This window comes from Hemitrygon akajei, chromosome 15 (assembly GCF_048418815.1).
Source record: "Hemitrygon akajei chromosome 15, sHemAka1.3, whole genome shotgun sequence".
Classification (NCBI taxonomy): Eukaryota; Metazoa; Chordata; class Chondrichthyes; order Myliobatiformes; family Dasyatidae; genus Hemitrygon; species Hemitrygon akajei.
Window position 1 is genome coordinate 66,921,890 of NC_133138.1, and position 23,382 is coordinate 66,945,271.

Genomic DNA, 23,382 nt, shown 5'->3' on the forward strand with positions numbered 1-23,382 from the left:
TCCTGATGATAACAATGAGAAGAGGGCATGCCCTGGGTGGTGGGGGTCCTTACTGAAGGATGCCACCATTCTAAGGCTAAGGCTTCCTGAGGTTGTAATTAAAACAATACTTGTGAAATGTAGGCATATGTTTTATTGATAAATATGGCAGTTAATATATGCATTGAATCCCACAAAGCAATTGATGAGCAAAATGATCAGGTATTTTGTTTTGGTATTTTCACTTAAACATCGACGATGCACTTTGAAGCATCTCCATTAACTGATCGGAGCTCTAGCTGTAAGGAGTCAACATTTTGCAGAAGGTTGTACATAAAAATTCTGTTTGTGTGAGGAACCCAAATTAGTCTTGTACAAACAACTCCCTGCAGTTGCCTTGTGTGCTAGGCCCAGAATGTCATACTCGATTGAGCACAACTCTCCCGAAGACCTTCCACTGCAGGCTCCTAGTATCCGAATAAAAAGGGACTAATCACTGTGTGGATGAGGATCAGGTAGAGCAATGTGGGGAGGAAAGGATCAGATGGAGGGAGAAAGGTTATCATGGAATGGGGGAGATGACTGAGCATTTGTATTTACTGGCCAATTCAGTTAGCAAGAAGATCAAGGGGCTGAAGGCATCAGCAATTCAGGGTGAATGGTTGAATGATCCCAAAGACCCTATCTGGAAGTAAACAGCCATGTTCCCGTCCTCTTAATATTACCTCTTCTGATATCGACACTTTAGCATTTTGTTTTAAGAGAGCATTGTTTCCTATTTAACTTCACTGCAAACACCCAGCTGTCACTGTACGCATGTGCGAAGGACTCCAAACAAAAATCCAATAGCCAATGGAGAACCTATTATACATACTGACTCAACAAAAAACTGCTGGAGGAATTCAATAGGTCAGGCAACACCTGTGAAAGGACCATGCGGCCAAGATGAAGGGTCTCAACTCAAAGCGTTGACTGTTCATCTCCCTTCACAGTTGCTGCTTGACCTAGTGAAAGCCTCCAGCAGTTTGTTCCTTACTCCAGATTCCAGCATCTTCAGCCTCTTTGATCTCTATGTTCACTGTATCAAGAAGTTGTCTTGCATTGTATCAAAATCATTCGTTGCCCAATATTTTGAACGTTGCCAAGTGCCTCACACAGACCCAAACACAATGTTGATAACTAGGCTAGGAAGGACAAGCAACAACAGAAAAATGTAACCAAAGTTGTCAAATGGGATGGATGACTGGGATTTGCAGTCTGGACATCACGAAAAGAGGGATCTGACAAAGGCCTGGTGATTGCCGGCATGTGGAGTGCACATGTCAATGACTTGTTATTTAACACGTTGGAGAAAGAATAAAAGCTGACACTCCTGAGAGGAGAAACAAAGGGCCGTAATGCCATTTAGAGGAAGAAAGGGAAGGAGGAGTGAGAAGACAGCTCAAGAGGGTGAAAGAAAAAGGAGATTAAAAGTAATAGGAGTACATCTGCTTAAACATCTCAATATATCTGACTGTGTCCAAAGGTCCTGGACTCTTCCACTACAGGAAACATCCTCTCTACATTATTTCTATCCAGGCCTTGGAGTGAATGTTTCTTATAATGGGAGGGTCTAAGACCAGAGGGCACTGCCTCATAGTAGAAAGGTGTCCACTTAGAACAGATGTGAGGAAGAATTTCTTTAGACAGAGAGTAATGAATCTGTACAATTCATTGCCACAAATGGCTGTGGAGGCCAAGTCATTGGATGTATTTGAAACAGATTGGTAAGGGTGCCAAAGGGTATGGGGAGAATGCAGAAGAATGGGGTTGAGAGGGATAATAAATCAGGCATGATGGAATGGCAGAGTAGACTCGATGGGCCAAATGGTTTAATTCTGCTCCTAAGTTTTATAGTCCTATGGTCTTATCTCCAACAAACCAACACACTAGGACAACGCAGGTATCCACATTCATGGTTATGTTTTGAAACCACAATATCCTAATTCCAAAACTACTTGTCAAACCAATACGTATTAGGAAAATAAACCATAATGCTTTGGACAATTGGTATCAGGGACCATATTCTTCTCAAGCAATGGAGACATGAAGGATTCAAACTGAAATATATATTTCACACAGATCTGCTTTTATGTTACGTAGATTTCCACACAGTACATGTGCATAACACCTGTGAATTTAAAAATGATTTTTTATTACAAGTCTTCACCAGGGTAGAGATTTCTTACAAGTAAACTAAACAGTAGTAACCTAAACCAAATTGAAATTATTTTGCCATCAAGGGAACTGTATTTCTAAAATGGTTCAAGGAATTCACAATCGGAATCAGAATCAGATTTATTATCATTGATACATTACATGAAATTGTTGTTTTGTTGCCGCAGTGCAGAGCAAAGACATAAAAACCTATAAATTGCAAAAATAAATAAATAATGAGGTAGATTTCCCATGAATGATGGGAACCATACATGGCTGATTCAAACATCTGATAGCAGAGGGGAAGAAGCTGTTCATAAATTGTTGAATACAAGTCTTCAGGCTCCTGCACCTACTCCCTGGCAGTACTAATGAGAGGGCATGTCCCCGATTGTGAAGGTCCTTAATGATGAATGCTGCCTTATTGAGGCTCCATCTCCTGAGGATGTCCTCAATGGCGGGGAGGGTTGTGCCAGTGATAGAGCTGGCTGTGTCTACATCCCTCTGCAGCCTCTTGCGATCCTCTTCACTGAAGGATTTATACCAGCCTCTCATCCAACCAGTCAGAATTGCTCCACTGCACATCAATAGAAATATTAAAAATCTTTAGAAGCATACCAAACCTCCCCAAATTACCCATGAAGTAGAGCCACTGGTGTCCTTTCTTCATGAATGCATCAATGTGTTACGCCGGGGATAGATCCTCTGAGACGTTGATGCCCAGGAACTTGAAGCTGCTGACCCATTCTACACACTGACCGCTCAATGAGAACTGGTGAAAGACTAACAAATGCCTACTGTGGAGAACGTTGTAACTGACTGCATCACCAGCGGTGTGGACGGGCCACTGAGCTGGATTGGAAAAGGCTACAGAGGGTTGCAAGCTCAGCCACCTCCATCATGGGCACAAGTGTCCTCAGCATTGAGGACACCTTCAAAAGATGATGCCTCAAAAAGGCAGCATCCATCATTAGAGACCCTCATCACCCAGGGCGTGTTCTTTTCTTATAATCACCATCAAGGAGGAGGTTCAGGAGTCTTAGAACACACAATCAATGTTTCGGAAACAGCTTTCCTTGCCATCAGATTTCCAAACGGACAAGGAACCTACCCATGAATGCTCCCTCACTAATTTTGCTCTCTTTTTGCACTAGTTATTTAATTTAATATTTTATTTGCATTTCCCATTGTAACTTGTAGTTCTTTTTATATCTGGTACCACTGCCATAAAACAACAAATTTCATATTAAACCTGATTCTGTGAGAACTCTTCCTGAAATCCACAATCAGCTCTTGGGGCTTTCTGACGTTGAGTGCGAGATTGGTGTTGTGTCAGCACTGAACGAGCTGAACTATCTCAATCCTGTACATCTCCTACTCGCCATCAGAGGTTCTTCAGGCAACAGTGAATTCGCAGTTAACGTTTGAGTTGTGCCTAGCCGCACTATCACCAGTGCAGACTCTACACTGATGATAGTGTGCTAGGTGTGGGGAGTAGAGCAGTTCTCATGAACACAGACTCTACCCTGATGATAGCATGTTAGGCACAGGGAGAAGAGCAGTTCTCATGAGTGCAGCCTCTGCAAGTCCTTTCATTGCATTGGTCACTATGTACCAAAAATTAGATTAAGTAAATGTGCCTTAATATTGTATTTTTATTATCATGATTGATATTTTCTTACTTTAACCTCACTTTAGATTAATTATTTTCAATGTTAAATACTTCAGGGCTGCTTACAAAATGTAACCCTTTATTTTACTTTGCACTCAACCAGTTCATACCCCATGATTTTCCCCTAAATTGTCCAGGGAAATCATTCACATCACTGTGTTGTTTATCCCATCGTGCTTTCTACTTGACAGGTTCTATCGCTTCCTCGTTCCCCCATGGACTGATAATGACTTTCCTATGAAGTATTTACTGAGTTTCTTTTTGAAACTTTTTATTGAATATGTTTCCAACTTCCTTTCCACCTTCCTCAAGCAGGAAGCCATTCCTGGTCATCAGTGCTTCTTGCATAAATACTGCTTTCTTTGTGCAACAATGATCTGAACAGGACACACTGTGATGACCAGTCATGTTCCAAATATGGTCCAATTCAGCCTCACTGAAATTCAGTAATTGTTTCACTGGCTCTTCAGTTGGGTCGTTATTGATGGATCATTACTGTTGGTGAAATACTTCATGTCCTTTATATCTCTTTCAATTTCATACTTAAGGTAGCTATTCCAAAAGAACTCTAATGTTCTTGAGTTAGACTTTCTTCACACATCCTGATGGAGGGTCTCAGCCTGAAACGTTGACTGTTTATTCTTTTAGAAACATAGAAAACCTACTGCACAATACAGGCCCTTCGGCCCACAAAGTTGTGCTGAACATGTCCTTACCTTAGAAATTACCTAGGGTTACCCATAGCCCTCTATTTTTCTAAGCTCCATGTACCTATCTAAAAGACTCTTGAAAGATTCTATCCTATCCGCCTCTACCACCAGCAGCCCATTCCACGCACTCACCACTCTCTGCGTAAAAAACTTACCCCTGACATCTCCTCTGTACCTACTCCCAAGCACCTTAAACCTGTGCCCTCTTGTGGCAGCCATTTCAGCCCTGGGAAAAGCCTCCAACTATGCACACAATCAATGCCTCTATCAGGTCACTTCTCAGACTCCATCGCTCAAAGGAGAACAGGCCGAGTTCACTCAACCTGTTTTCATAAGGCGTGCTCCCCAATCCAGGCAACATCCTTGTAAATCTCCTCTGCACCCTTTCTATGGCTTCCACATCCTTCCTGTAGTGAGGCGATCAGAACTGAGCACGGTACTCCAAGTGGGGTCTGAGCAGGGTCCATGAATTCCACCTGGCCTACCAAGTTCCTTCAGCATTGTGTGTGTGTTGCTTTGGATTTCCAGCATCTGTAGATCTTCTCTTGTTTTTTGTTACACATTTTCCCCATATCAATTTCATTTCAAACTGTTCTATCCTCTCATAGCCATTATACAAGCAGATCAACCTTTTTTCCTTCCTATGTAAGGACATGATTCCTCAGCCATAGTTTTGACCGTTACTAAGGATCACAAATTATAGCTACAAGCACCATTTACATTTGTAAATCATTTATCATTCAAAACATTTATCTCATCTTTTATTTCAGAGTTTGACAGTATACTTTATGGAACTAATAGCACAGTACAAAATGGAAATCTGGTAATTCAAGCATTATCCTATATATGAGTGCTTAACCAGCACCTTTATAGGAACAAACCATACTTTGCAGATAAGCATTAGCCAGGCTCCAGACTAACCTCAGGCGATGCCAAGGGACAACCTGTAGTTTGCATTAAAATCAATAATTTAGGTAGCAGTTTCTGAGTATTAGCTTTTTTATTTCAATGTGAATCTCTGCTGCATAATGCTGGGTAAATGGTATTGTAGTCACACTACAATTCCTGGGAAAATTATCCCTCCATCAAGACGCTGGAGCAGGGATCCAATCGCAGACCCAGCACTGTGCACACAGTGATATTAATTGAGTAACTAATCCCGAGGTGCAAACAAAGTTGGTGTCAAAGTTCAGGCAGAGATCAAAACATCCAAAGAAATCCAAAAACCAGAATCAGGAAACAGGCAGAGTCAATATTCAGACCAACAGAGTACAGATACAAAAATAAAAGCTCAGGAAAATTCACTGACACAACCTGCAATAAACAGGTGAAAACACAGGACTAAAATACACAGAGCGATAAACAGAGAGGCAGATGATAGGTGGAGCACAATGAGACACAGGTGGCAGCAATACAGGTAATAATGAGAAACAGGTGAGAGACGGAGTACTCAGTGATACAGGGGCCAGAGTAGAGCAGGAGTGGGGACAGGAGCACACGGCAATACAAAACCACAGACTGACAGCTAGGGGGAAACACACAAAAAGACAGAGTTCAACTGGAGGTACTGACACCCTTCTTGTATTAAATGAAGCAAACTTTATCTTAGACACAAAGTTCAGAATTCATAACGAATCCAATCAATTATTAAATGAAGGCAGGATATAGACTTTTTCCTCTGAGGTTGGATGGAACTAGAACTAGCATTCTGACATGCTATTGATGTATTATAGTACCATCCAGGATCATTGTGATCTCTTCAGGGTGAAAGGTGAAATGTTTAAGGGAGAATTTCTTCACTCAGAGGGTGTTGAGAGTGTGAAAAGAGGTGCCAGCAGAAGTGATAGGTGCAGATTTGACTTAAACATTGAAGAGAAGTTTTGGTAAGTAATGGATGGAAGGGGTGTGGAGGGCTGTGGTCCAGATTCAGGTCAATGTGACTAGGTGGAATAATGGATCGGCATGAACTAGATGGGCTGAAGGGCCTGTGTCTGTGTTGCAGTGCTGTATGGCTATGAATCTATAAAGCAGAGGGAAGCATGAGAGAAAAGGGAAAATATCATCAATAACAGTGGGCATTTAGCAAATGATCAAAGTCTTAGCTCAGGTTAAGGCTTAGAAAACGGGATTAGTCTAAATAGGCGCACAGTGTCCAGTAGACACAGGATGGGTCTCTTTGTATCTTTTATTAATCTATGACTCTGTGATTCTAAGTGCCTGCTCTCGCTTCTTATCTCTGGTTCAATAGTTTGAGCACAAAATCCATGCAGACAGTCCAAAAAAGAAGTGGAGGATTGCTGTGTTACTAGAGGTGCTACCAGCTAAGAATGAATTGATTTGAAAGGCAAAAATAATGAGAGTTGCTGGTGCCTACAATCCTTGTCCTTGGGACGTGTTTCAGTGCACCATTCCCTTGCATAAGGATAGGCACACATTTGGCACTGATATCCTGAATATGGACAGAGTACCTTGTTGACTGAGGCATTCTGGAGCACAGGTGAATTTTATCAGGATGGAAGAAGCAACTTGAGAATTTTCCACTAAAAGACATGATGTCCTCTCCACCAAACTGACATCCTCCAGCAATCCAACATTCAAGGGGCTGATACTCTCCAACAAGCCTCTTTCCAATCAAAGACCCTCTCTTATTTCTGACCATTCCCTACTGCTCAAGAGGCTCACCCTACTCACCCTTTCCCACAAGCATTCTCTGCACAATATTTGAAAACACAATCCAATTAATTAACTGTCCCCACGGTGTCTGAACAACTCCAGTGCTTTACACCAGTCAAGGATACAGTATCTCCCTCTGGTTGAGGGCACCGTTCATTCCATTCTGCTCCCCACAACCCTCAGTAACAACAGTGTTAACTCTCTCCAATCTCACTGCACCCACTCCGTTGATCTCTAGGCTGTCCTTCTACCTTCCACTGATCTCTAGCTGGGCCTTAATGCACAACCCCTGGATAAGTGCTCTGGTGAGGTGAAGATCCTAGGGTGCCTCTTCTCATATCAAAAACCACTGAGCTTCATTCGTGATGACTCTTTCCCCGTGTGTCACTTGTAAAGCCGTGCCTCATATTAAAGGCTGGGATTTTGAAACATTTCTAAAACTGCAACTGTGTATTATTTTCTGCTTCTTGCAGGCACTACGCACTGCAGGCTTGGAACAAGTTATGGATTATTAATGTGGAATATATTGAAAAACTGTACACGATCTACCAACTATAATGAAAGTGAAAACGAAGTTCTTGTTTGCTGCTTAGTGGGCTGCTTCTATCCCACTTTTATGACATTCTTGAACAGACCTCTGATACAATAAAGATGAGCTCGTGATCTCTCAGTCCAGCCCGTTGTGGCCCTTGCACTTAATCTGTCTATCTGCACTGCACTTCTTCGGTAACTATTACAGTATATCTGCTTTCTACTTTCTTTTTCTTTTGTACCACCGTGACACATCGATGTCTGGAATGATCTGTCTGGATGTCCTCTAAGTTGCTCACCATCCTGACTTGGATCCTTCGTTGTCCCAGGGTCAAAATCATGGAATTCCCTCCCTAACGATGCTGTGGGTGTGCCTACACCTCAGGGACTGCTGTTGTTCAAGAAGGCAGATCATCACCACCTTCTCAAGGGCAACTAGGGATGGGCAATAAATGCTGGGTTGGCTGGCGATGCCCACATCCATAAATAAATAGATAGATAGATAGATAGATGGATGGATGGATGCAAAACTGAAGACTATCACTGTACCTCGGTACATATGACAGTAATAAACCAGTTACCAAGTATTAGCTGTACAGCCTATGTGAGTCAGCATATAAAAACTGTGATATTAAACATTAGCTCAAGTGACTGTTTTGAAGCATCACTGCTCTTCTGTAGAAAACGTGACAGCTAGATTGTGCACAGAAAACCATAAACAACAATGGATCATATTTTTGTAAACTTTGCTTGATTAATAGACGTTGGCAAGAGGCAGACAGTGGAACTCCTCTGCCCTGCTTTCAACAGATCTTTCACACCAACCTAAAATGATAGGCCTCTGTTGAGCATGTCATATGGTAAAATGAAACCTCTAACAGCGTGTCATTTCCTCAGCACAGCGTAGATTTTGTGCTTCTGCTCTCTGGAATTGATCTGGACCCAAAAATTCCTCACTATAAAGTAACACCACTACTCAGACAAGGTCAATAGCTGTAAAGTAAGTCAAATTGTTTTTGTAGAGCAAAATCGTTAGTGTAGGGTAATGTAATGGGTGGAAACATACTCATATCCGCCGACATTGAATTGTGGTTCACTTTAAGAGGCTGGTCTGACGTGATGATGTCACAATGCGAAGTTTTTATCTACTGTGCTTTTTGTCCTGCGTTGGGTTGGCGATAAAGGAGTTATTACTGTTTCCCTTAAACTTAAAATACCTCTGCCATTTTACTTACAAAAATTACATTGGCAATCCTGATGCTCTGAGACAATTCCAGAGTTATTCAACATGTTGGTCCATGCAGTCACTTTGAAACTGCTGGAGTTTTGGGAGCAAAATGCCGTCACTTGGCTTGTAAAAGCCGAGGCCCAGTATGCCCTGTTGAAAATCTCCGCGGACGACCCCAGATATTACTATGTAGTAGCGTCGCTCAGTAGTCCCACAGCAGTTAGAGTGCTGAGTCTGCTTGAACATCCACCCGAACGCGATAGCTACAGCACGCTGGAAATTCACATATTACAGACTTTTATTACAGACTGCACATGCCATACATTTGCTCTCCTTGCTCAGCCTGGGGAGATGCTCAGCCTTCTGAGCTAATGGACCACTTTCTGTCTCTCCTGGGAAATCACCATCCTTGTTTTCTTTTAAAAGAGCCCTTTATGCAGCAAATCTACAAGGTGGCTTGTCCAAGCTCAGGACAGGCTCAAAGTGCCAGTTTTAGTGAATTCTGGTGGGGGGCGGGGGCTGTGTAAGGTAATGTAATGGGTGGAAACTTATGCATAATTCACAACCACCAACACTGACTTGGGGTTCACTTTAAGAGGCTAGAGATATTGTAATGACTTGAAGTTTCATTTCAGTCTATGTTAGGTTGACCATAAAGGAGTTGTTACAGTTTCCCTTAAACTTAGAACATGTCTGCTGTTTTATTTACAAAAGCTACAACAGCAAAGGTGTTTTTTTTTATATACTACAGCAGGAGAAGGAAAATTGAGAATAGCCTTATTTTCCAGCATTCAGATTATTTGTCACCCACTCATTTGCTCCATGTTTTTTTCTGCATTATCAATTCCAAGCCCTGATAATTTTTGGCTTAAAACATCTTCCTTCAATCTACTCCATTCCTTCTAGCAATTGGATCTGCTCACTTGCTGCCATCTATATTCCCTCCCTCACACCCCTCAACACTTGATATCTCTGCTTAGAGAAATAGATCCATTTTATTTACTCTAAATGAGCTTCCCATTATTTCATATTATGATATCATATTATGATGAAATATCCCTTCAGCTTCTTTGTTCTGAGGACAGCTCCATCTTAACCAATATCTCCTCATAACCATGAATCTCTGGCCCTGACTAGCCTTCTGCAATCTGGCCCTGACTAGCCCTCTGCAATCTGGCTACATCCCATCCCATAAATCCTGTAATGTGGCACCAGGACTGTATGCAATATCTTAGCTATAGCCTAATATCTGTTACAGTTTCTGCAAGACCAAATGAATATTTAGCTCTTCATTCAGTCGGGTAAAGTTTCCTGTTTGTCTTTTTAGTTACTTTATTAACTCCCCTCTGCTAACCTCTGAGATCTCTCTGGTTTTCCTGTCATTTACGAGCTTTTCCCTGTAGCACTTGTACTCTCCAAGTGCATAACCTCCTACTTCTTGATCTGGTGACTCATAATACGGTACACTTCCATGGATACTGGCCAACCTCACTTTCTTTCATAGAAGTCTATTGTTTATGTGGGAGCTTCAGTAGCATGCAGAGACTGGGCACGTATTAGTTACAGACGTAATCACTGATGCTTGTCCACATTTACCCGAGGTCTGCTTGCATGATTTATTGTAAAAGTCACTGAACAGTGATTGGAAAGAAAATCCATGCGGATGTCACTCTCTCTAGCATAGGGTTATAACGGCAATACAGCTGCCTCTGATGAGATCATGCAAATGCCACAAATCAAACCTGGGACATCCTTTCTTCCATGCATTACATTTGCTAAAAAAAGGGAACCCATAAAACGTACTTCCAATGAACCCAAGGTGACGGTCTTAAAAGTACATGATTGAATTGGAGCAGAAAGAGTAGCTGGAGATAAATTGCACAGTGACATCAGATAATCCACGGGCATGACTAGGTTCAATAAATCTATACCTGAAATTTGTTTGAAAATATCAATACGAAGTTTGTGGTTAGACCCATTATTGCTAATCCAATTAACAATTCCAAAGCAACCTCAGCAAGAATGCTTAATGGTCAGGGTGGATTCAATGGGACAACGAGCCTACCTGCATGCTACGTGGCTTTGACGCTGAGAATTTTAGGGTTATGTCATTGCAAAATTGTTTTTTCAGTCTACACTTTGAATTCTCTTTCAATATGCGAGTAAAAATAATAATAAAATATTCAGAGCTACATGCGAGGTAAATAAAAAGAATTTCACCATCTTGTATTTATTTTGCAGTTTTAGAGAAATTTGCTATTTTTAGATTAATGTTTGAATAGCGTAATCTGTAGAAATCCAAATCCACTTCCTTCAGAAGTTTTGAAATGAGTCACGTCATGAAGAACTCTGAAAAAAATATACAAACTGCAAATATGTGGATTATTTTCAAGCATAGATGAACAAGTTAATTTTATATTCTTTTTGATAATGGGAGAGACTTTACGTAGCACACAAAATAAGTAACATATTCCGCTGCAGGGTGCTGTTTAAAATGGAATCCTGATGAAGGGTCTCGGCCCAAAACGTCAACTGTACTCTTTTCCATACATGCTGCCTGGCCTGCTGAATTCCTCCAGCACTTAGTGTGTGTTGCTTCAATTTCTAGCACCTGCAGATTTTCTCTTGTTTGTAATAGTATAATCCATGTGGATATCTACGTTTTGTTTAATTAATGGATACTAACAACTAAAGCCATAAAATTTGCACAGTGTACGTCTCACTCAGTTCTGTGTTCGACTGGCAGCAACTTCTGCAACACCTATTCCAAATGAGTTCCATCACGTTCAAAAGGCAACTGAGGAACAGCCTTTAAACCAAATAAAAATTGCCGGAAATGTTTAAATGTTTTCCAATCAAGTAAACTTAATCCTCAACTGAAGGGCAGGTGGCATTTTCTGCAACAGATATTTGAACAATTCTAATGGAATCCTTAATAAATGCAAACTGCTTGGAAGCTCAACACTGAAACCTGTGGCTCACTCTTCTCAGCTGTGGTGTTTTAAGTCAACCACCCTAAAATAGATCCTGTGGCTGCAAAACCTCCCAATCGGATGGAATCAGCTGGTGGCCAGTTGTACAAGAATTATGCTCTTGTCCCTGACCTGAATTCCATCCTTTCAACGTGTTGCATGTTAATCAGAGGGCCTACAGATATGTGCTTCCCCTGGGCATTCAACGACAGTCAGGACATGACAACAAAATTAGGCTTTCCGTATGCCGATTCTCATCAAATATAAATTTAAAATAGAAATTGCTCCACCACGTGTTTGAGAATAAATATAAAATAGGATATGCCTGTGTACTGGCACAAGATTACACCAACCAAAGTCAGCACTCTCACTAAAGGTACAATAGAGACACTAAAAGCTGACACTTGCGATGTTTAAGAAGCAAAGGCTAGAATGCATGAGGTGAATGTTCCTTACAATAAAATAATTTGAGTGAAATATGAAAATATAAAAAATGAAGATATGTGTGGATTGCACTTGGCCGTGACCCGCTTCCAGCTCGAGTTTGATGCTGCGCTATTTTAGGCTCATAGAGTGCCAGTGGTAGGGGGAGGGGAGTCTGCACTTCGATGCTTTTAGTCTCCTGATTTTGTCCTTGTCCTCACGGTTGACCATGCCTTACTGAGGGCAAGTGGATGTCACCAGACCTTTTTCTGGCTAATCTACTTTAGTTTGTACCCAATGCTATTAAGGATGATTTGCTTGCTCTGAGTAAACCAAATCGCAATGGAAAATGTAAGCAAAGAATACCTGCAGAATTAACATGTGCTTGTGGGGTAATAATCACAGCATTGTTTGTGGCTTTCACTTTCCAAATGAAGAATAGAGAACCAACTTAAAAAAAAATCAAATGTAGAAATTGAGATGACATTCAAAAGTTCACAGGCTCAAAAAAAGGCAAATTAATTTTACCATACCATAATTACAGCATATCATGAGGAGGTGACTCAGAGATAGCTCACAGTAGCACAGAGAATGCTGCCTGTTAAATCCAGAGAACAGATTTGTATTCAGGCTTATACTGTGAACAACATGCTCTCCAATTTCTCACTGGTGCCTTACATGGCTAGAATTTTAAGGGCCATATGTTATTAGGAATTCCTGGCTCAGATGATATCCAATTTCTGTTTACCAACAGCAGTTGTTTTTCTCCAGTTTTTATTCACTCCCCTCCCTCCACTTCCCTGCTGAAAGTAGTGAGTCATCCTGCAGGACAGTTTCACAGGTGCTCCTGACACTCTCTGACACCCGGAGCTTCTAGTTATGGGGAACCATTAGGACTATGGTTTATAATTAAAGATAAATCAGTTTGCAAAGTCTATTTAAATTCAGAATGCTGTTTTTTTTAAGTTTATTCTTAATATGAGATTCATACACTTAGTGACTACTTTTTTAGGTATCTCCTTCATAGCAAAAGGATTTGAGTACAGGAGCAGGGAGGTTCTACTGCAGTTGTACAAGGCCTTGGTGAGACCGCACCTAGAGTATTGTGTGCAGTTTTGGTCCCCTAATCTGAGGAAAGACATTCTTGCCATAGAGGGAGTACAAAGAAGGTTCACCAGATTGATTCCTGGGATGGCAGGACTTTCATATGAAGAAAGACTGGATCGACTAGGCTTATACTCACTGGAATTTAGAAGATTGAGGGGGAATCTTATTGAAACGTATAAAATTCTAAAGGGATTGGACAGGCTAGATGCAGGAAGATTGTCCCCGATGTTGGGGAAGTCCAGAACGAGGGGTCACAGTTTAAGGATAAAGAGGAAGCCTTTTAGGACCGAGATAAGGAAAAAACTTCTTCACACAGAGAGTGGTGAATCTGTGGAATTCTCTGCCACAGGAAACAGTTGAGGCCGGTTCATTGGCTATACTTAAGAGGAAGTTAGATATGTCCCTTGTGGCTAAAGGGATCAGGGGGTATGGAGAGAAAGCAGGTACAGGGTTCTGAGTTGGATGATCAGCCATGATCATACTGAATGGCGGTGCAGGCTCAAAGGGCCAAATGGCCTACTCCTGCACCTATTTTCTATGTTTCTATGTTTCCTGTACCTAAGAAAGTGGCCACTGAGTGGCAGTTGGTGGCGTTCTGCTGCTGTCGTCCATTCACTTTAAGGTTTAAAGTCTTTTGCATTCAGAGATGTTTTTCTGCACACCACTACTCTACCACATCATTATTGGAAATGCTCCCGTCCTCCAGTCAGCTTGAACCAGTCTGGCCATTCTCCTCTGACCTTTCTCATTAAAACGGTGTTTTTGCCTACAGAACTGCCACTCACTGGATTTTTTTTTGTCTTATTTTGCACCATTCTCTGTAAACTCTAGAGTTGGTTGTGTGTGAAAATCTCAGGAGATCAGCAATTTCTGAGACACTCAATCCATCCTGTCTGATACACATTCCACAGCCAAAATCACTCTGATCACATTTCTTCCCCATTCTGATGTTGGTTTGAACAGCAACTGAACCTCTTGACCATGTCTGCTTGCTTTTATGCATTGAGTTAATTACTGGCAGGTTTTTAAGCAACGTTCTGATTATTCTTTATATTCCGTTCAGAATGCCAAGTGGTGTTGGGGTGAAGATTCACCAATGATCCCAGCTATTCTTTACAGTAGCACAAGGCCACATTTGGATATTGCAAACTGATCCCAACCCCATTCTCACCTGACATTAATTCTGGCTATAAACTAAAGGGAATCTGATTAGGACAGCTGGCCTAGAAATTCAGTCATTTAGAGCATCCTTTTTTTATATGCCCTGTGATTGAATTGAACTGTAAAATCGATGCAAAATGTGGTTGGCATCTTCTGGTGCATATGGCATGTAAAGGATTTGAAATCATGTGGAGCTTTTAAGCAGAGTGCTACTGGTCATGCAGAAATGTCATGCTGCTACTTCAAAACTGGGTTGTGGTCCTCGAATATAACACAAGAGCGAAGACCAGAAAAGCTGGTCTTAACACAGGGTAATGTATCGTTAAAACATTATCCTTGGATGGTCCCATTGAGAAGAAATTAACCTCTGTGTCTTAAAGTGAAGGACATCATGCAAAGGCACTTTGTACACCCCAGTGTGAATATCATAAACCTCATGGGCAGTTCGAACAGCAACGTATCTGAATGTTTCACTGCTATCGAAGCCCAGGAACCCAAAGGCTCTGACGTTAGGGCTAGAGCCATGAGTGAGAAACACAGAGCAGGAGATGATCAGTTCCAGGAACGTGGTGGCAGATGCATCTCCTTCTGGCTGTGGAGGAAGTGTGGAGGGGGGACATGAGGAGTGACGTTGAGAGGTGATGGGGATACAAGAAGAAAAGTAGGATTGGTGAAGACGGGTGCTGTGATGGATATTCAGTTTTTGGCCAGTGGGCCACTTTTTTTTTGCTAATCTCACTTTCTAAACAGAGCAGCTGCCACCTGTAAGATCACAAATGAGATGTTAGTGAGCTTCCAGCTTATATTCTTTTGTTTAACTTCTGGCTATGAAATGGGAGTCAGTCTTCAGTTCTTAAAATGTAAGTAGGAAGCAGTAATCAGCTTGAAGTTTTGCAAACAAGCTTTGTCTATGTATTAGACCACTAGCTCACTATACCTGGATTATTGCTGTATGGAGTGCAATATAAGACAATGGGAAATTTGAATGGGCTTATTTCAGAAAAGCCAAGTTTACTTTAAATTGCTTAGTTCAAAGAAACTTACAGACCAGATGAACAATAGCATTCAGCATATTAAATATCTGACCTATTGATGTTGGAGTTTTGTGTACTCCATTAAGTTAACATCACAGTATTAATTGAGATCTATGTCTCCAAGATCCTGTTTGGATATCATCTGTTTTTAAAGTCACTCAAGTGGAAGAAAAAGAGCATAAATGCAGAGAGCAGTTCAGGTTTATCAAGAATTATGTAAAATAACATCAAGGATCATGGAAGAAACATTGGGTGAACTAGAATCTATTCCTCTTGTATCGATTTTTGCAATAGACAATTTGTTTGTCTGCGTCTTTTTAGTTTATAGGATTTGTACGTGTGTTTTGCAAATCTTTTGTCCTTTGTGTTTTGGAAATCTTTTTTGCTTTGCGCTTTAGAAACGTTTTGTAATTTGGAAATGTTTTATAAGGTAGAAATGATCTGTGAGTTTTTTAAGAATGTTGCTTGGGTTTAAATGTGTAGCAGTGAAATTAAATGAACTATCTTAAATTACTTTGTTAGCTGGAAGTATCTTTCCTTTGGTAGGAAGAGGGGACCCACTAGTCGAATAGCGGGCATTGGCAGATAAGCTCACCATGGAGGATAAACGGGGAAGTGAACTAGTCTTTAAAGATTGGGTAGTTACAGTGTAATCTTCCTTTAGTGAGAGTACTCGTGGCTATTAATATCTGATAGGGCTTATGGTCTGTATTTGAGTTTCAAACTTTGCAGTCAGCAAACCCAATACCATCACAGTTCTCAATGCAACACATACAAAATGCTGGTGGAATGCAGCAGGCCAGGCAGCATCTATAGGAAGAAACAATGTCGACATTTCGGGCCGAGACCCTTCCTCAGGACTAACTGAAAGAAAAGATAGTAAGAGATTTGAAAGTAGGAGGGGGAGAGGGAAATGTGAAATGATAGGAGAAGACTGGAGGGGGTGGGGTGAAGCTAAAAGCTGTAAAGGTGATTGGCAAAAGGGATACATAGCTGGAGAAGGGAAAGGGTCATGGGACAGGAGGCCTAGGGAGAAAGAAAGGGGGAGGGGAGCACCAGAGGGAGATGAAGAACAGGCAGAGTGATGGGCAGAGAGAGAACAAAAAGGGGAGGGGAGGGGGGAAAATCAGGGATGAGGTAAGAAGGGGAGGAGGGGCATTAACGGCAGTTAGAGAAGTCAATGTTCATGCCATCAGGTTGGAAGCTACCCAGACACTATATAAGGTGTTGTTCCTCCAACCTGAGTGTGGCTTCATCTTGACAGAAGAGGAGGCCATGGATAGACATATCAGAATGGGAATAGGACGTGGAATTAAAATGTGTGGCCACTGGGAGAACCTGCTTTCTGTGGCGTAGGTGTTCAGTGAAATGGTCTCCCAGTCTGCATCGGGTCTCACCAATATATAAAAGGCCACACCGGGAGCACCGGACACAGTATACCACACCAGCCGACTCACAGGTGAAGTGTCCCCTCACCTGGAGGGACTGTCTGGGGCCCTGAATGGTGGTGAGGGAGGAAGTGTAAGGGCAGGTGTAGCACTTGTTCTGTGTAAGGACAGGTAATTTCCAGCATCTGCAGATTTTCTCGTGTTTGCTTACAGTTCTCGATGGCCTTACTGGGTGAGGGGAGCCAAAGAGCCTGTTCCTTTGCTGCTTGACTAAAAGCTACATGGCAAGCAGAAACAAGAGGACTGCCATCCAGGCGTGGACTGTACAGCCAAGGGTAAGTCATCTGGTAGTCTAAAGAGTTAGTCTGGTACCTCAATAAGCGAGAGAAGCAAATGTCTCATGACTCTTCACTAACACTAATGTGGAACCATTTTGGGGTAGTCAAGCCAGGGTAAATTATCACAGTAAACAGTTGAGGGTAATAACTATTCCTGAACCTGGTGGTGTGAGCCCTGAGGCACCTGTACCTTTTTCCTGCTAGCAGCTGTAAGAAGAGAGTATGACCTGGGTAGGTCCTCCGAACTGATAACACCAAGGAGTTTAAAGTTGCTGGCCCTCTCCACCTCTGATCCTCCGATGAGAGTGACTCATGGACGTCTGATCTCCTCCTCCTCCTGAAGTCAATAATCAGCTCCTTGGTCTTGTTGACATTGAGAAAGAAGTTGTTTTTGTGGCACCGCTCAGCCAGATTGTCAATCTCCCTCCTATATGCTGATCCGTCACCACCTTTGATTCAGCCAACAACAGTGGTGCCATCAGAAAACTTGAATATGGCATTGCAAATCAAGCAGAACAGGAGGCTAAGCACATAGCCTTGTGATGCATAGGAGCTGATGGAGATCGTGGAGGGGATGTTTTTGTCAATATGAACTGACTGAAATCTGCAAATAAGGAAATTAAGAATCCAATTGCCCAAGAAGGTATTGAGGCCAAAGACAAGAAGCTTATTGATTAGTTTTGAAGGGAAGATAGTACTGAATATCGAGTTGTAATTGCTAAGAAGAATCCTGATATATTCATCTTTGCTGTCCAGATGTTCCAGGGTTGAATGAAGGGCCAATGAGATGGCATCTGCTGTGGACCTGTTGCTCTGGAATGCAAATTGGAGCAGATCCAAGTCACTTCTCAGGGAAGAGTTGATATGTTTAATCACCAACCTCTCAAACACTTCATCACTGTGGATGTAAGTGCTATTGGTCAATAGTCATTGAGGCAAGTTACCATATTCTTCTTCAGGACCAGTATAAATGAAGTCTGAAATACTAATCCTGTTTCTTTTTCCATAATTGCTGCCAGACCTGCTGAGTGTTTCCAGCATTTTCTGGGGTTATTTTTTTCCACATTTTATGGGAGAAAACTTTTCAAGCGGATCTATTTTTATTATTTGTGCCTTTAGTAATATTTTCTGGATTGAAGCCAATCATCAGTGAGTGCGAAGGATGGTTTTTGTATGGAGAAGATGTATATCACATTAATTCACTTTTCATTCAGAAGACATTTTGTTTTAATCACTAGTGTTTTCATCAGTGTTGTTGGTTCCTGTTGTGTATTTAATTTTTCAGTAATATTGTAAATATATTGTTTGAATAAGCATTCTTTGTTTGTTTACATAATGCATTACAGATTTTACTAAAGGTATGTGAATGCCATACATCATTACACGGCCACATCATATGTGCGCACCTCAATTAAGTAAAAATGAAGTTAGACATATTTCAAACTCTCTGTGTTTTCCTTTCAAATAGTTTTAAGTTTTGGAGTTACAAAACGTAATAGTGGTAATGAGGAACTTTGAAAATGAACCCAAGATGAGTACTTATTTGTTGAAGCAGAGTGAGATATTCGTGTTTTAAAAACGCTCAGCAAGAAATGGTCCAGTTTTTTAAAAAAGCACAACGCCTTTTTTTTAAACTTTGGAGCAGCACACCTTCTTCACAAAGGGAAAGAAAATCAAGTTTTTTTAAAAAAAGGCAGAAAACAGAAGATTTATGGTTTCATAAATAATGATAATAATTGTTAAAAAAGAGCAGAAATGGGTGTCTACAGTGAAAAGTTTGATGCATTTGATTACACAATAGATAACTGGATATTATACATGGAACATATTAAGCAGGATTTGGAATCAAATGAAATAGCCAATGAGAAGCTAGTGCCAATGTTACTGAATGCATTGGATTTAAAGGCATTCAGTTTGCTTAGCGATTTCATTGTTTCAACCAAACCAGCCGAAATGAGCATTACTGATATTGTGAAAGTAATCAGGAACTTCTAGAACCAAAACCATTGTTGATTGCAGAACACCTTAGGTTTCATAAGCATAATCAAAAGGAAGGGACTCCATTTCAGCATATGTGACTGAGTTGAAGAGACCATCTGACCAGTGACAATTTGGTAATGAGCTTAATAATGTACTGAAAGATCATTTAGTTTGTGAAATCTTAACAAGAAAGCATTCAGATACTGCTCCTAACTGAAGCACAACTTATATTTAAAAGGGGAGTTGTCAATGGAAAAACAGCAGGCAGAGAGGCAATTGAGTTGGACTCTGAAATGACTAAGCATGAACAAAATTGTAATGTCTAAACAGAAATGGTCTGGCTGAACAAATTGTGTCACCGCTGTGGCAGGGTCCCACTTACACCACACCGATGTAGGAAACATACAAGGAATATGTGGGGCAGACAAAAGTAAATGGTCTACGTGTCGAAGAGATGAAGATAAAAAGTCAAGTTGCTGTTTCAAAATGAGCACTGATTTGCATGCTATTGATGAAAAATCTGAATGTGAAGAATAGCAATATGACTTACACCAAAAGAAAATGGCAAATCAATTGAATGAGATTGCACACATGCTCGGCTGTTTCAGTCGTTCCACAAAATGAGTTTGAGCAGCATTTCTAAAATACTGAACTGAAGCTTGCAGATATCCAACCGAGAACTTATACTGAAGACAAGATAACTCCTGTGGGAAGGACATTTGAAACCATGAAGTACCATAACCAACAAGCCACATTGGGCTTGTTTATGATAAAAACAGGAAGCCCAGTGATGTGAAGGTGTGAGTGGCTGAGACAACTACAATTTGATTAGAGATGCATCGACCATTTGCATACAACATTCCCAGTGATAAAGTCAACTGAAAGTGAACTGACAAATGTAGTGGATAATGCTGTACACCATGAACTGCTGCCCAGCAGAGGGCAAGCAGATGTTGGTGACAACTTCTGTGCCTCTGGCTGGAAACCATATTGGACCAAGAAAGGACCATGCTCCTCAGAGAAAGTGTGGAAGTGACGAAAGCAGTGGTCCAACTAAAACATTTTTTGTAGGCAACATATCGGAGAAAGCTTCTGATATGTTAATCAGGCAGTTACTTGTGAAATGCCTCTTGGTTTTAAGGTGGAAGAGAGTTCAAGGAGCTTCAGGAAAGTTGCAGGCATTCAGCTTTTGTGAGTATAAAGAAACTGAATCTACTCTGTGTGCATTAAGGTTATTGAATGAACTTCAGGTGGGAGACAGGAAGCTGCTTGTAAAAGTAGATACAAAGACCAAAGGCCAGCTGGCTAAATAGAAGGCCGAAAGGAAATGAGTCAATAAAGGTATGAAAACAGAAGATTTGTCAGATGATGTTGTGGATGAGGAAACCAAAAGGAGAGATCAGATTATAAATGGATCAACAGAAGGATTAATAAGAGAATACCCCTGTGAACTAAATGCACCTTCACAAGATCAAGATGCACAAACTAGAAAAAAGAAAAAGGAAAAGAAAGGGGAGGGGGAACATAAGTGCTATGGAAATGGAAGAGGATAAACGAGACCTAATTTCTTGAGAAATGAGCGAATTCAGAGATACAAGAATTTAGGAGAAGTAAAAGAAAGGCAAGAAAAAGAAAGACAAGAAGTTGAAAAGGAGAGAGATGATAGAGAGAAAGAGCATGAATGAGAAATGTGTGAAAGAGAGGAAGTGCAAGGAAGAAAAAGAGCAGGAACCAGAGCGTGAGCAGGATGGGGACTGTGAACAAGATTGTGAGAGAACCAAGGATAAGGAAAGGGCACGTGACCAAGAAAGGGTTGGAGAGCGGGATAATGAAAGAGAAAGAAGCCAGGACTGGGAGAGAAGCAAGGATCAAAGTAGATCCAGAGAGAGAGAAGCCGAAAAGTATGGAAGAAAGTTGCCAGAACCACTTACTGCAGTCCCAGATTCAACTCCCTCACCATGGGGGAGGCCCCGGATCCTGAGGCTGTTTTCACAGTCACAAGTCACACCTGCCAGGCAGAGTGACCCCCCCCGCCCCCCCCACCCCTTGTCAGGAAACACGTTATCCAAAAAAATTTAAAAATCCTCAGCAGGAATTAAATAAGTCTGAATGGGACAATTTAAAATTTACTATGCTGTGGATGTCTATATAGTCATTATATAGTTTAATGTGTGTATATAAGTTGAGATGCATTCAAAATTGAGTTGGAGTTTTAAGCTGAGAAGGAAGAAATGCAATGTATTTAATATTTCAGTAATATTTGTGTAAATTGTAAATTTTTTTTGATTTAGCATTCTTTGTTGTTTACATAATCCACTGTGTGTTATCTCTAAGAGTATGGTACGTTAATAATCTATGTCATTACGCCAAGTAAGAATAAAGTTAGACTTGCATTCTGAACTCTCTGTGTTTTCCTTCCAATTAGTTTTATGTTTGGAGTTACAAAACATAACAGCTCCCATTGCAATTTTCATTCATAGCCTGGTGCTGTGGTGATGGAAGGGGGCAAGCTGGCTGATAAGAGTTATCTGCAGCCTGGATCGGAGTCAAGTTGGGAGAGGGAGGAATTTAACACCCTGTTCCTTGATGAATCCCAGGATCAGGGCTGTAGTGTCAGGTGAGCAGAATTAGGCCCTTTAAAGGACTGTTGGGATTGAGGACACTGGAGGTCAGGTCCTGAATGGAGAAGGTCCAAGAAGGGGATTGAAGTCTCCTCACTTTGGTGCAGTGAAAATGTGGGGAAACCCAAAGGATGAAATATGGTTTCAGGACTTACAGTTAGGAGATTGTCCAGCTGAAATTGCTCCAGTGTGGCTAATAGCCATTGTCCTTAGGACAATCCCTCACAATGTTCCAAAATGTGCGTGTAGCTCAGGGGATGACATCACAGAAAGGAAGGAAAAGGCAACACACATCATGGAATGCCAACACAGAAACAAGTGTCTTATATTGACAAAAAATTACTTTGAATTGTCCAACATTTAACAAAGCAGCATTTGGGAATTGTACTATCATGTTATGTCCTTCTGACATAATGGTTGGGCCTTTCACTATAAAATACTAGTCGCATGTGTAAAGGATTGAGCTAAATTTGACTTCTGCCGACAGAGTTGTTGAAATGAGAACCAATATTTCTGAGAATTTCTGTCAGAAAAATACAGGCATTTCCCTCTAACTCATTCTCTTTCTCCAGGAACTGCTGATTCCTGGCTCAGTGCCCAGGAAAGAAAGTTGGGCACTCTTCCAGTGCATTCAATTTAAAGGTGCCTGCAGGCAACTTTGATATTACTATGTAATAGTAAAATCACAATTAATTCCTAGGCAAGTAAGAAATTTCTAACAGTATTTTTTACAGGCAAGATATTGGATTGCAAAATGCTACATTTTGTTGAGAGATATATTATTCAGTTTCAATAATGAATTGCTAAATTCACACTGCTCTTTCCAGGTATTCCATGATTCTCCAACCAACTTCTCCATGTAATGAGATATTGTTAGATAGAGCTCTTATAGATAGCGGGGTCAAGGGATATGGGGAGAGGGCAAGAACGGGGTACTGATAGTGTATGATCAGCCATGATCACAGTGAATGACGGTGCTGGCTAGAAGGGCCGAATGGCCTACTCCTGCACCTACTGTCTATTGTCTATTAATGCACATGGAGGACAACAGACTCAGTGGCATCCAACATCTTTCCATTCGTGTCACTGACAATTTTGGTTTATTATAGCATGACTTACTGATAGGGCACACTTGCACAAGCAGGCCATTATTCTGTTTGATGGCCTGCTTTGGCTTAATTTCAAGGAGACCAACATGATTCAGTGGAGGCCAGTGCTGAGAACCGCCTCAGACAGATCTAATCTGCTCTCTCCAAGTTAGAAACTCCATTTTCCCAAGCCCCATTGATCTCCTCTCCTTGCTCTCATTCCAGCTTATCCTCACTGACAACTCCCTTAAAGGATCCTGTTCAAACTCAGGCTACATCCA